Below are 14,521 nucleotides of genomic sequence, written 5' to 3'. Positions count from 1 at the left end.
ACAAATTTTGGAACCCACAGAGGATCCTTGAGCCAATCCCCCATCAGATGCCAAGGAATGGTTGCATATACACACTGTAGATGCTTTACCTACAACACACACAGACTGTATGTAACCTAACTATTCTACATCTTGACCTAAATTGACTAAAGAATTAGAGATATATTGATAGGGATGAAGGAATGAAAGAAAACTTACCCTGTTCCAACCTTGAAATTCTGACCTATAAAATATAACTAATTGATCATGTTTTAGTTTTTCTACTTCCTCCTACCTAAGTTTGCTAAATAGCAAGTGTAATACTAACTAGAAATACAGTAATCTAGTTTTTATTAATTGGATGTAAAAATAGCTGTTTGGAATTAAATAAAACTTAATTAGTAAACTACAAATTTATATTTGATGTTAGTATAAATATGCAGATATTTTCCACATAGCCTTGCACCGGACAGCCTGACCCAAAGCAATGTTGCTGCTATTATCTTGCATGCATGTTTCTATCACTCTGGCTGCCCCCAAACTCCAATTATTTTGTATTTTATACTTAAACGTGGGTTCAAACCAAAATATTTCTATGTGTTATTCAGATCCATTTCCTTAAACTAAATTTATCTAGCTCTAAAGAGACCAATAACCTTATTAACTAACACAAAGGTGAGATGAAATGTCTTTTTGTTTGACAAATTTCTGTCCCAATGTGTCAGCATTTTAAACAATGAAATTCCAAAAGGCGAACTTTTGACAATATATTCGAAAATATAGGGTCTTTTCTGGCCAAATTACCACAGACGTACATACACACAAAATATGTAAATCCACATTATTTTGATATAATATACCTTTGTAAATTACTCCCAGGAGATGGAAGGGTGCACAGGCCAAACCACCTCTCACTGGCCAGCACCCCCCTCGCCAGCCCCTGTGACTCAGAGCTAGTTTCTAATGACTCATGGCTCCCCCTTCCTCCAGATAACGGTCTCTACCTGACGGGACCTCAGGGAAGTTTATGGCCCACATTACAGTGCAGCCACGTACACAAACTCCCAGCAATGAACAGCTGACATCCCATCCCCTGGCTTCAGGGAAGAGTGGTGAACATGAAGTGGACTTCATGTTAAAAATTTATGCTCCTGAACCTTCCCAGGTGGACCCGGTGAGATAAACCAAATGCTTATTTAATTCTGTCCCCCTCCTCCAGGCTTCTTTCCCTTCCTTAAAAGGTTTTCTTGAACCACATCACTCCCTCACTGAAGCACATGTAACCAAATCTCTTGTCTCAGTCTCTATGCCTGAGTAACCCAATCAAAAACAGTATATGAGCTGCTTTTCTCTAGAGGAATTGGGCATTTAACATGATTAATCCCTAAATTGACTAGCTGGTAAATGCATCACATCCACTTGTCAATGCAAATAAGAAAGAAATGAAAGCAAAATAGAGGGAGGGATGGGAAATGACTGTTTTCAGATTTTTTTCTTTAAATAAATATATCCATTCCTTAATTATATAGATGACACTTCAGGCCTGGAACAGCTTTCCCCTGTACCAACTCCCAGATCAATATTAGTCACAACCTTCATGTCTTTTTTCAAAAAATCATCTTTGAAAAGGCTGGGTTTATGAAACTAAATGCACATTTTTATAATATTTAGCTGTGTCTATAAATTTATACTTTTATTAGAGGACTCATAAATTAGTTACATATTTAAACAGACTGCATAAACCTAATTCATAAAAGCACTAAGATACGAAATAAAATATTTGCTTAAGATATCAGCAAAAACAAAGCAACCATGTGTATTTATAATCCATTGGGGGAAAACAACTCAACCATTTCTATTTAGACGAGAAGTGCACATGCAGCTTCAATATTTTCAGAAATATTTTCCTCTGTTTTCAGCTTCTTTGTTAATGAGCAAATAAAGCATTCTGTCAGCTAAAACATAAAGGTAAGGAGTCTGAGAATAAGACATGCCATATGACCACTTTTTCTTTGCAATGCCAGAGTGGAATCTATAGAGAAGAAAGGAGGCTTGTAATGAGACATAAGTAGTTGTGAGAAACGCCATCACAGGCGGTTTCCTGACAGAAAGACTGAGATGTAACCACCCCAAGCTGCTTTTGCAGCCGCTCCGCGGCACGTTTGCCTCACTGTCAGGAAGCAGGACGCCCGTCAAGACCGCAGAAAGCAGCCGGAATCGCTGCCAACGCGCTGCCTACCGACGACAGATGAGTCTCACGCGCCATTTATTTTACTTCTGCACATTTTGATCTTGTGTTGTCTTATCTATAGAAAACACTGAGCCTGTATATCACTACAAAGGGACATGGAGAGAGAAAAGATTGTTATTCAACCTAGGAAAAGAGAGAGGGGAGAAAAAGCTTTGAAATTCATTTAAAATACTTGACAGAATTTTCCTGCTGAGCAAAGCAGAGATTCGTTTTAATCATAACTTCAAAAGATATTACATTTTAGAGGCACATAATTAAAAATTTTGACTTGGGAAGAGGAATGGGATAATGAGCTTTATGCAATTCATGTATTATAGGTATAATACATGTATTATATATATATATATATATATATATCTGTATATAGGAATGCGCCTTAAGTGAGCTAAGTCACATACACTGCTTATTTGACCTTGAACAAGAGCATTTATCCATGTGTTAATCTGTGTGGAAAATGGCTTAGTAGGTACGTCTTCCATTAATAGAAGAGCAAATGTGATAAAATATACTTATATCTTAAATAGATCAAGTTCCCTCGATTCCACAAAACTACAGTAAATTTTCATATTATCACATATTACAATGGTATCAACTTCCCATTCAGTGTTAACATCATAATTGACCCTTAAATATTTTTATTAAAGTACTACATAAAATTTAAAATAATGATTGTGTGTTCTAATATGTAGGGCTACATAGATGCCTGTGAGAAGACAAAGGGAAACATATTGACAGTATTGAAAAAATTACTAATTAAATAAATAGTTGTCGCTAATTTCTGAATGATTCATCTTGATACAATGTTGTACCTACAGAAATGGAATTACATGAAATTTGAACCATTCAATTGATTATTACAGAAGTTACTTTTAACTCTAATGAAATTATAAGGTTATGACCATAATAACAGCTGCTAAGTGTTGAGTGACACTGTTGGAGTACTAGTTATAGCATTAAATAACAGTGTACAGCACATTAAAGACAGAGATCCTACATAATATTTTTTAAAAATTGATTAATTTTCTATGCAATTTCCAATTTAACACCAGGGTTTGTTTGTTTGTTTGTTTGTTTCATTTTCAATTATCTTTATATACAGAAGATCGATTCTGTATATACTAAGTAAAGATTTCATCAGTTTGCACCCACACAGAAACACAAAGTGTAAAATACTGTTTTAGTACTAGTTATAGCATCACTTCACATTAAACACATTAAGGACAGATCCCAAATGAGATGTAAGTACACAGTGACTCCTGTTGTTGACTTAACAATTTGACACTCTTGTTTATGGCGTCAGTAATCTCCCTAGGCTCTAGTCATGAGTTGCCAAGGCTATGGAAGCCTTTAGGGTTCGCCGACTTTGATCTTATTCCAATAGGATCATAGTCAAAGTGGAAGTTCTCTCCTCCCTTCAGAGAAAGGTACCTCCATCTTTGATGGCCCCATTCTTTCCACTGGGATCTCACTCGCAGAGATCTTTCATTTAGGTCTTCTTTTTTCTTTTCCAGGGTGTCTTGGCTTTCCATGCCTACAATACTCTCATGGGCTCTTCAGCCAGATCCGAATGCCTTAAGGGACAAATATCATTTGTTTTCCCTGATCGGTGACAACTAACTGAGCATCAAAGGGCAAACCTGTTGAAGTGAAATGGACACTATAAGAAACAATGACTTGATCAGCTCTTGTCCTGACTCTTGATGTACAATGTAATACTTTATCCTTTTTAGTATTTTTTGTTGTTGTTGTTGTTGTTCTAGTACTAGTGGTTGAACTCCGTAATTAACACACATTTATTCTTAGGTGTTTAAATTTTAACTGAAAAATGATCCCTGTTAAATATAAGAGTGGGAAAAAGAGAGGGAGGAGATGTACAATTTGGGACATACTCAATCGGAATTGCCCCAAATGGTGTTGTTAGAAATGTGCCAGGGGATTCCAATACAATCCCATCAAGGTGGCATGTACCAATGCCATCTCACTAGTCCAAGTGATCAATTCCAGTTCACAATTGATCATACTGATAGGTCTAAGAGTCAAAGGGATCACACAAACAAGACTAGTGTCTGCTAATACTAACTGATAGAATAAAAAAGGGAGAGAACGATCCATCATGGGAAGTGGGATACACAGCAGACTCACAGAATGACAGATGTCCTAAATAGCACTCTGGCCTCAGAGTCAGCCCTTAAGGAGGTCCTTTCTTTTAAAGCCAACTTTAAACATTTTCTTGAAGACACCTTTCACTCTTCTAACTCATGGATTCTCTCTCCTAACTCCATGGCTTTTCTCTGACCATTTACTTACCATTTCCTGAGAAAAGAAAGTAGGTTTTTGCTATGCATGCATTAAGGTGATTTAATTAACACTAAGAAAAGATGCTCCCAAAGTGGGTTAAGGAAGAAAGAAATTATTAAAGGACCACTTGTTTAATGAACAAAGCACTGTAAGCTCATTCCAAGTATTTGCTTGGGGTCTCAGAATTTAAGGAAACAACACTTTCCTGGCATTCTGTGTGGGTGCTGAACCTCAGTAGTGGCTTAACTCTACCACTTATTTATTCATGGTTTCTGAAAGGAGCCTCTAAGTTCCTAGACAATAGTTCCCAAGGATCTCAGAGATGCAATATCATCTTGGAGAAAATACTAACTGGTCCCACTAGAAACATGCCTCTTTGTACAAAGTGATTGCCAGAAGATAGTTCCAAAGTCACATCCAGCGATCAGCTCCAGCTTTGGGCATCTATGTCTACTTCCCAGTGGTCAACTGTCATATATACACAAGGATGAGTATGGAAATAATTTCCCTTTCCTGACCACTATATTATTTTTTCTTAATATTCTCTTACATCTACTTTTTAGCAGCTTCCTTGAGGCATAACTTAGATACAATGAAATTAACCCATTGTAAGTGTGCATTTCATGCAAATTGGCAGTGTACACAGTCCACTACAGCAATCAAAAAAGGAACATTTTCATCACTAATAAATTTTTCCTTGGGCCCTTCTGAAGTCAATCTCCTTTCTCCACAGCTATCCTCAGATATCTATTATCAATTTTCTCTAAATAGTTCTATCTTAGAACTTCATATAAATGGAATTATCACAGCATATAGTCCTTAGTGTTGATTTCTTTCACTGAGCATAGTGTTTTTGAAATTCACTGAAAAATCAAATGTCTTTTTACTGCTCAGCTTACTCATACTTATTGCTGAATTTCTATTATATGGCTGGTGTACCATGATTTGTTGATCTATTTACCTGTTGATGAATATTTGGATTATTTTCAGTTTGAGTATATTATGAATAAAGCTGCTCACATCTGATTTTATTTATTCACTGCGTTTATCTTTCTTTTTTGTTCTTCTTCTATCCTTTCAAAATGATCTTCCTCTTTCCCATCCTAAACTCCCCCCCAAAAAAAGTCCAAGGGGCCTATGGCAGGGTTCTCAACTATGGATGATTTGGGTCCCAAGGAGATATAGGACACTGCCCACATTTTTGATTTTCATGATTTAGAAAGGGAGGTGGTCCTGGCATCTAGTGAATAGAAGAATGCAAGGATGATGTAAACATCCTGAAATACTCAGGGCAGCCCTCCACAACAAAACAATAGCCAACACACACTATCCATAGTGCCAAGGTTGAGAAGTCAAGGCCTACAGAATGATCTTAAACAAAAGGAGTTATCACAAAATCTAGTGCTGTGGTCTGATTGTTGGCTTCCCCTCAATCCTCATATGACAGATTCTAACACTCAATGTGATAGTATTTAGAGGTGAGGCCTTCTATGAGGGCTTCACACTCGTAGAACCTTACAAAAGAGGTTGAAGCGAGCTGCCTTTCCCCTTTCTGTGCATGTGGGCATAGCAATTAGTCAACATCATTGAAGTAGAGAGTGAGTCCTCACCAGACACCAAATCTCCTGGAACCTTATCATTCCCTAGAACTGTGAAGAATAAACTTTGGGCCGGTGCCACGGCTCAATAGGCTAATCCTCTGCCTGCGGCACCGGCACACCGGGTTCTAGTCCCAGGCGGGGTGCTGGATTCTGTCCTGGTTGCTCCTCTTCCTGTCCAGCTCTCTGCTGTGGCCTGGGAGTGCAGTGGAGGATGGCCCAAGTCCTTGTGCCCTGTACCTGCATGGAAGACCAGGAGAAGCACCTGGCTCCTGGCTTCAGATCAGCACGGTGCGCCGGCCGCAGCAGCCATTGGGGGATGAACCAATGGAAAAGGAAGACCTTTCTCTCTGTCTCTCTCTCTCACTGTCCACTCTGCCTGTCAAAAAAAAATTTTTTTTAAAAAGAATAAACTTTATTACTCATAGATTGTTCAGTCTATGGTATTTTGCTATAGAAGCTCAAATAAAACAAACTATTGTGAGGTAAGAATATTAATAAAAATATCTTTTATATTTCTGAGAAAAACTACCCCAGAATACAGGATAACTTTTCACTTTTTACATATATAGGCTTTAGGTGGTAAGTACATTGACTTCCAGGAAAAAAAGAAGGTAAGATCTGAAACACTGAAAAGTTTAATAATTCTGTTTAGGAAAACCACACAATGAAATCACCTAGCTCCCTAGGAGAATCTTTAGGCTATTTAAATCTGATCAAAAAGATCAAGTATGTTAGGATTCACCAAAAGGCAAATGTCTATTATACCCCTGACACCCACCAGCCATAAAGGGTAGCAGTGTTATGATATCCTCTTCCCTTCCCCAGAGAAATAAGGTTTTCTAAATCAGAAACTCCTAGGCATCTCAACAATTGATGGCCTCAGCAAGGTGAAGGCCAGCAAATGAAATAATTCTTATCCTGAGGAAATGACCAGTCATGATAATGACTGACTCAAATTTTAGAATAATCACATTTTAGAAACAAATTTAAGGAGAACTTGTACTAAAAATTATCTGAATTTAGTATAAAATATTTAATTCATCCAAAAATGTTATTAGTCTTCAAATAATTTTGATAATATTCTAGAAAGAACATAGATATCAAGCTAGGCAATTTTGAAATTTATTCAAAGCTCCAGGACTTGCATTTTATAAAAACAAGGCCAAATGTTTTAAAATATCTTAGCCGGGGCATCTTCATCCATAAATAAAGGAAACAACAGCTAACCTAGTAACTAAGGTTCTAGTAATATATCATATGTACCAGGACTGGTACATGTACATTTGACAAAGGTTGATTTCCTTATTGGTTTCAACTGTCAGCTTCAAACTCAGTAAATTTTTAGAAACACTGGTGTCACCTTCAAAAATAATAATAATTAAATTTTTAAATAAATATTTAAATATTATATATACATCATACTTAAACAAGTATATTTCTTATCTAGTATTCATGAAATCAGAGTAAAACTGATAGTACATAGGGAAATTTCATGAAGCCCACCAGTGAAGCTAAATAATTTGTAAAGAAAAACAATCATAAGATCATACTATTTGGACCTAACTGAAGTAATGTACATATATTGTAAGTAGAAATTTGGCACAGCAGTTAAGACACCACTTGGGATGCTGGCATCTCATATCACAGTTTGGAGGTTTGAGTTCCATCTCTGCTTCTGATTATAGCTTTCGGCTGATGCGCACCCTGGGAAGCAGTAGAGGATGGCTTATATACTTGGATTCCTGTTTCCTCCCCACCCTCAGTGAAAGACCCACATTTAATTCGAGTTTCTTGCTTTGATCTGGCCCAGCCCTTTCTGTTGCAGGCCTTTGGAGAGTGACCCAAAAAAAGATCTCTTTTTTCTGTGTCTTTCAAATAGAGATAATAAATAAAAGGTTTAAATAAAGAAAATTATCTAATTTGTCATTTGTAATTTATTAGTCCCTTTTCTCAATATGCTCATAATTTGGAAAATGTACTTTATTCAAAATAAATCATATAAAAATTGAACTAACCATGCTGCTTGTGAGACAATTATATTATCACTTTTTTTCTTGTGTATTATTCTCTTGTCCCTTCAAATAAAACCTTTTAAAAGTTTATATTAATACTTCTGTTTTGAGCTGTAAAATTATCTGCAACATGTTATTTGTAACATGTTATAGAAGCAAACTTATGTTATCATTTTCTAATTTAGAATTTGAATATAAATTCACACTTTCAATGGAAGTAGTATACCTCTGTTTCTTCACTAATTGTAAATAAAAAGTGAAGGAGAGGAGAGAGATCAAAGAAGGGGAAAAAGATAAAGGATAAGAACCATGTCCCCTTCACAATGAACAGCAGCCACAATAAGAACTCCATTGTGTTTGAAAAGCACTTTCCATCCTGTTCTCTGGGGACCTGGTTACTTCTTGGTCTTTGAGCTTGCACCTCATGGAAAGTGCTAACACTCCTGATAATAATCTATTCAATGATGTATGGAAATCCTGTTCCTGGTTCTAAGAAGAAAATGGAAACAGATGTCTTTCTTTATGCAAGGATTCCTGAGGGAATTACATCACTAACGAGCAGAAGGACTGGAAGAGGTGGAAGGAAAAAAAAGTCCATGCTTAGAGGCAAAAATGTGGAGTGGGACATTTATTTGACAGTCTCCTAGAAATTAAGTTCACTGTTGGAGTTCTGGAGACACATGGTTCTGTTACAATGGCTTTTCCAAACACATTTCCCGAATAGCCAATCCCATATGTATTTTTTGTTATGTTAGCTTGAAATAGGACTGCTGCTTCTTGATTGGAAAATTGACACTGGCTGTCATACATAGGCATACACTTCAAAAATTAGTTTCTTATCAAAATAGCTATGACAGTTTCATATGAAATTGAACTATTAAGGAAATATGTGAGTAAAGGAGGGAGAGCATTTGAAAAAAATAGAGAAATGAACTGGATCAAAAAGTGTTGAGATATATACCCATATACACTAATATTTATTATATCTCAAAAAGTTACCAAGGTGATTTACATGAATGAAAATCTATTCCTGTTAGTTCTTTGCTCAAACTTTATCAATTGCTTCTGATAATAAAGACTCTGTACAGTGGCGTAGAGTATCATTTCACTACAAGTGTCCTTAACATCTATCCAACTTCATCCTTTTCCATTTCACTTCTATTGGAAACACTCCAATAATTTAATCTCTTCTGTTGTTCACTGGCAAATCGCTTATACCTTAGCATGGAACTCCCCCTCACTGTGATCACCTGGATACTAACTCACTTCCCTTTATGACTCAGGCCTCACCTTTTGCAGGAGGTCTTCCTTCACTCTGTCCACGTGACTTCAGTTCCTCTTCCTCTGTACTAATCTTCTTTTACTGAGCTTATAACTCCATTATACACTCCAAGATATTATAATTACCACTGTGATTACTACTAGATCACAAACTCCATATTATGAGTGTAGCAATCATTGTGAGCAAACAGTAAACACTGGTTGTGAGAAAACCTGAATGAGCAACTAAATGAATAAGTGAATAAATTGACATCAATTAGAAATAGATAGAGAAAAATGTTCATGAGCCTTGAAGAAGAAAAAGTTAAAGTCGAAGCAGAATCACATTAGTTCTTAATCATAATTAAATAAATGTAAACTGAATATGCTTAGGATTCAGTCCTATCAAAGCAATAACACAATTGCTATTATATAACATGCAACATATAAATATTCTGTTCTTGTCCCCAGATAGGCACAAATCTCCAGTCTTCTGGACGGTCTGTCCTCTAATATTCTTTAAGCTTATGTCAGTTCTCAAACCTACATTTGTACCTCTTCCCTTGACCTTCCTTTGCTGACCTATTTTCTTCTTAGCAATAACTTTTGTCCCTACATCTGGTTGAAGGTGCTTCCTACTGCAATATCTGGTGGTGCCTCTCATGAGAAATCAGCACAGATACTGTCCTAAGAGTCCCAAATCCATGGAACTCAAAAAGGCACTAATGAGAGTGCTTGTTCCTGTATTTATCATTTTTTTTTTGCTACCTAAGTGCTTCAAGTTAAACTATTGTGCTGGCTCCTCATCATATCTGGAAATGTTTTTCATGAAAATAGCACTTCCTCCCCTACATTTCCATGTAAATGCTCAAGAAAATATATATGGAATTTGAGATAGGACCTGACCCCTAATGAATCCTTGGTTGCATTCTATCCTTTCTCAAGGATCCTGTGCACCAGTTTTCCTTTCCTTCCACAGCCAAAATGATGAGACTGTCATGTAAATAGACCACTGATTGCCTGTAATAACCAATTCCTCAAATAGACTCAAGGAAATCTGAATTCTGTCTGGGTTCAGCAAGGATTCAGGCTACAAAAAGATTAGGCTGATGTCATAATTTTAGAGATGATGCCCCTCAAAAAACACCAATGCTTCTTTTATGTTTTCTCCATGTGAGAGAAGAAAAGGAGCAAGGGTGAAATAAAAACATAAATCATCAATATTTGCCTATGAAGTAACCAGAAGACACACTAGCATGATACTGAAAAGCAGTTTTGTTTTGTTTTTGTTTGTTTGTTTGTTTGAAAATGGAAAGCCAAGTGAGATAGGCCACCCCAGTAAAGAACATTCACAATCATAGAGAATAAAATTTTAGAACTTCCCTAAAGACTTCCTATGAAGACTCACATTCTATAGTACACTCAAAAATAAAGAGATACCAAAATGGGCTTTAAATTAATCAATGATAGCTTGCTTCACTGAGCACTCTTCTGCAAACCAACTAATCAATGACAGGCCTTAAGTTTTGAAAATCTGTTATTTAAGAATAGTCTCAACCCAATGAATAAGCTTCTAAAAGTATATCTACGAAATATACTCTTCCCCAAGTACTCATGCTTCTATAGCTGACATCAACTCATCTCTAAAACTCTATTCAGTCTCTGACTCTGTATTTCTCAGACCAATCAGTGCCCTGCTATGCTGAGAAGATGTACTTAACCAGCACAACTCTCCATGACTGGAGTAAACAACAAACTCAGCAATGCATGTGCCTATCTGTTTTCAGATATGAATATTGAATGTTGCTGTCTTCTATTGATAACACCAAAGTTAAAATGTGACATGGAGTCAAAAATCTATTCCGATGAATTGTAAGAGAGGAGGCAATAACTAAAAGGCCAGATTGGACTTAGTGTTGGACCTAATCAATAAGAACAGCTGTGCTATTCCCACTAAATGGCTTTTGGAGTCACTTTCTAATTCTGATCCAAAAAGCTGTTTGAAATTGCACACTCAGAGTACTTCAAAAAGTTTGTGAAAATTGAATTAAAATGTATTTTGATGCACACATATTTTGAAATCTACGAATACAAGTCGTGCATTTTTTCGTAAGACAGATTTTTCTTAAACTTTTCTTTTTAAAAATGTATTTATTTATATGAAATTTAGACTTACAGAGAGGGAGAGGCAGAGGCAGAGAGAGAGAGAGACAGAGAGAGAGATCTTTTATCTGCTAGTTCATTCCCCAAACAGCCACAGTGGCCGAGGCTGGGCAAGGTGGAAGCCAGGAGCCAGGAGCTTCATCCAGGTCTCCCATGTGAGTGCAAGGGCTCAAACACTTGGACTATTTTTCACTGCTTTCTCAGGCACATTAGCAGGGAACTGGATCAGAAGTGGAGCATCCAGGACTTGAACCAGTACCCATTTAGGATACGGGTGCTGCAAGAAACAGCTTAAACAGCTATGTCAGAGCACTGCTCTCCCTCCCCAGGAACTTTTAAACGAGTATGACTCAATCTCTCTGTGTTAATATAATTTTCAAATTACATAGTAATATTGCTATAAATGATAAAGCGTTCACATATTGCTAGGCACTAGTTGTCAATTCACACAGCTTCACTCATGCTTTGAGCAAGAAAAATGTGTGAAGAAAGATGACTCTTCCACTTGGTTCTATATTCTTTTCTTCCCTTCTGTGCTCCAGATGCGATACATGCCATCAGTTTCCAGTGAGTTCTCCAGCTGCATTCCTATACCAACAGGAGTATGTGCACGTTATTTTTAAAATATTACACAAAAATTTACACATATTATGAATATGTTCCATTTCTAACACTTTTTTCATTTTCTGTAGTTCTTACAGCTCATTTTATAACAATATGTACAAGGTCGTTTTATTTTTTAATGTCTACTTAGTATTCCACATATAGTGTTTCATACTTTATTTATACAGTCATCAATATGGGTATGTAGGTAGATTTCAATTTTCACTGTATCAAAAATTATTCCACTAATGAAATTATGCATAAATAGTTGACACATGCTGGGCTGTATGTATAAGCTGTTGAAATAAGTTATGAAAATAGAATTGCTTAATAATATAATATGTACACTTTGAATATTTTAATAGATATAGTCTAGTAACTCTCCATATAGTTTTCACCAATTCATTCTCATCAGAAGAAAGAATTAATTTCCCTCCAATATATTTATCAATTTTGTTACCAAAAATGCTCTCCATCTAAAATATGAAAAGGTTTTTGCAATTTAATATTATTTTTTTAATGTTTGTTTTATGTAAAGTTGAAGTCTTTTATTTAAAATTCATTTTTATTATTTTCCTATAAAGTCTGATTATGTAATTCATCCAGATTTGAATTATGCTTATATAGACTTTTTAATTGATTTAGAGGAGCTTTTTATTTTTTTATTTTTTAAAAAGATTTATTTATTTATCTGAGAGAGTTACACAGAGAGAGGAGAGGCAGAGAGAGAGTTCTTCCATCTGCTGGTTCACTCCCCAGATGGCCAATCCAAAGCCAGGAGTCAGGAGCTTCTTCCAGGTGTTCCACGTGGGTGCAAGAGCCCAAGGACTTGGGCCATCTTCTATTACTTTCCCAGGCAACAGCAGAGAGCTGGATTGGAAGTGGAGTAGCCGAGACTTGAACTGGCACCAGTATGGGATGCCAACACTGCAGGTGGAGGCTTTACCCGCTATGCCACAGAGCCAGCCCTGAGGAGCTTTTTAAATTTTTGTTTTATTTATTTATTAGCTTCCACATATGAGAGAAAATATGTGGTATTTGTTTATTTTATCCAGTTTATTTTACTTGATATAATGATTTCCAATTTGATCTATTTTGTTGCAAATATCAAGATTTTATTCTTTCTTACTGCTGAGTAATATTCCATTTTGCATACATATAACACATTTTCTTTAACCACTCATTGACTGATGGGCATCTATGTTGATTCTGTATCTTTGATACTGTGAATAGTGCTATAAAAATATGGGAGTGAAAGTACCTCCTTCTTTTGCTGATTTTCTTTCCTTTGAATATATTCCCAGATGTGAGATAGCTGGAAAAATGGAAGATTTAGTTTTATGTTTTAAGGAATCTCCATACTGTTTTCTATAATGGAGGTATAAATTCACATTCCTATCAAAAGTTTATTAGATTCCCTTCTATCCACATCCTCATCAGCATTTATTATTTATTTACTTTTTTGAAAACGATGTAACTGGAATAAGATGACACCTCAATTTAGTTTTGATTTGCATTTCTCTATGGCTAGTAATACTAAGAATTTTTCCCTATATTTATTAGCCATTTGTATTTCTTATTTTGAAAAATATCTATTCAGACACATGGGTCATTTCTTAACTGCACTGTATATTTTGTTGAATTTCTTGAGTTCCTTATACATTTTAAATATTAATATTTTATTAGATGCATAGTTTAGAAATATTTTCTCCCATTCTCTTGATTGTCTCTTCACTTGTGATTATTTCCTTTGCTGTACAGAAGAGTCTTAGTTTGACATAAACTTTTTTTGCTTTTATTGCCTATATATTAGGGATTTTATCCAAAAAATTGTTCCCTTCCAGTAGTGTTTCCCCTATGTTTTCCTCTAGAACTTTTATAGTATCAGATCTCACATTTAGATCTTGATCCATTTTGAATTGATATTTGCATAGGCTTATGATAGGAGTCTTACCTCAAAGCTCTTCATATGGAAATACAATGTACTACGTAACAGCATTATTGAAGAGCTGTGGAGCCAGGCCTTTCTCCTGGGAGTGGTATAGCACGTTTGCTAAAGATAATTTTGTTGTAGATGCGTGGATTTATTTCTCGAGTTTCTGTTCTGTCCTGTCCACCTCTGTGTGTATTTTTATGGCAGTACTCTGCTGTTTTGGTCATAATAGCTTTGTAGGATGTCTTAAAACCTGGCATTGGGATGCCTCTCTTTTTATTTGTGTTTTTATTTTTAGTTGTTTTTATTTTGTTCCAGATTCGTTTGGCTATTCAGAATATTTTGTGCATATTTTACAAATAAGTCTTTGCTTACACATCTTCCAAATGTTTTCCCTTAATTTATTTACCTTTTGATTTTA

Source organism: Lepus europaeus, chromosome 8 (genome assembly GCF_033115175.1).
Source record: "Lepus europaeus isolate LE1 chromosome 8, mLepTim1.pri, whole genome shotgun sequence".
NCBI classification, from domain to species: Eukaryota; Metazoa; Chordata; class Mammalia; order Lagomorpha; family Leporidae; genus Lepus; species Lepus europaeus.
This window is presented reverse-complemented; position numbering follows the sequence as displayed.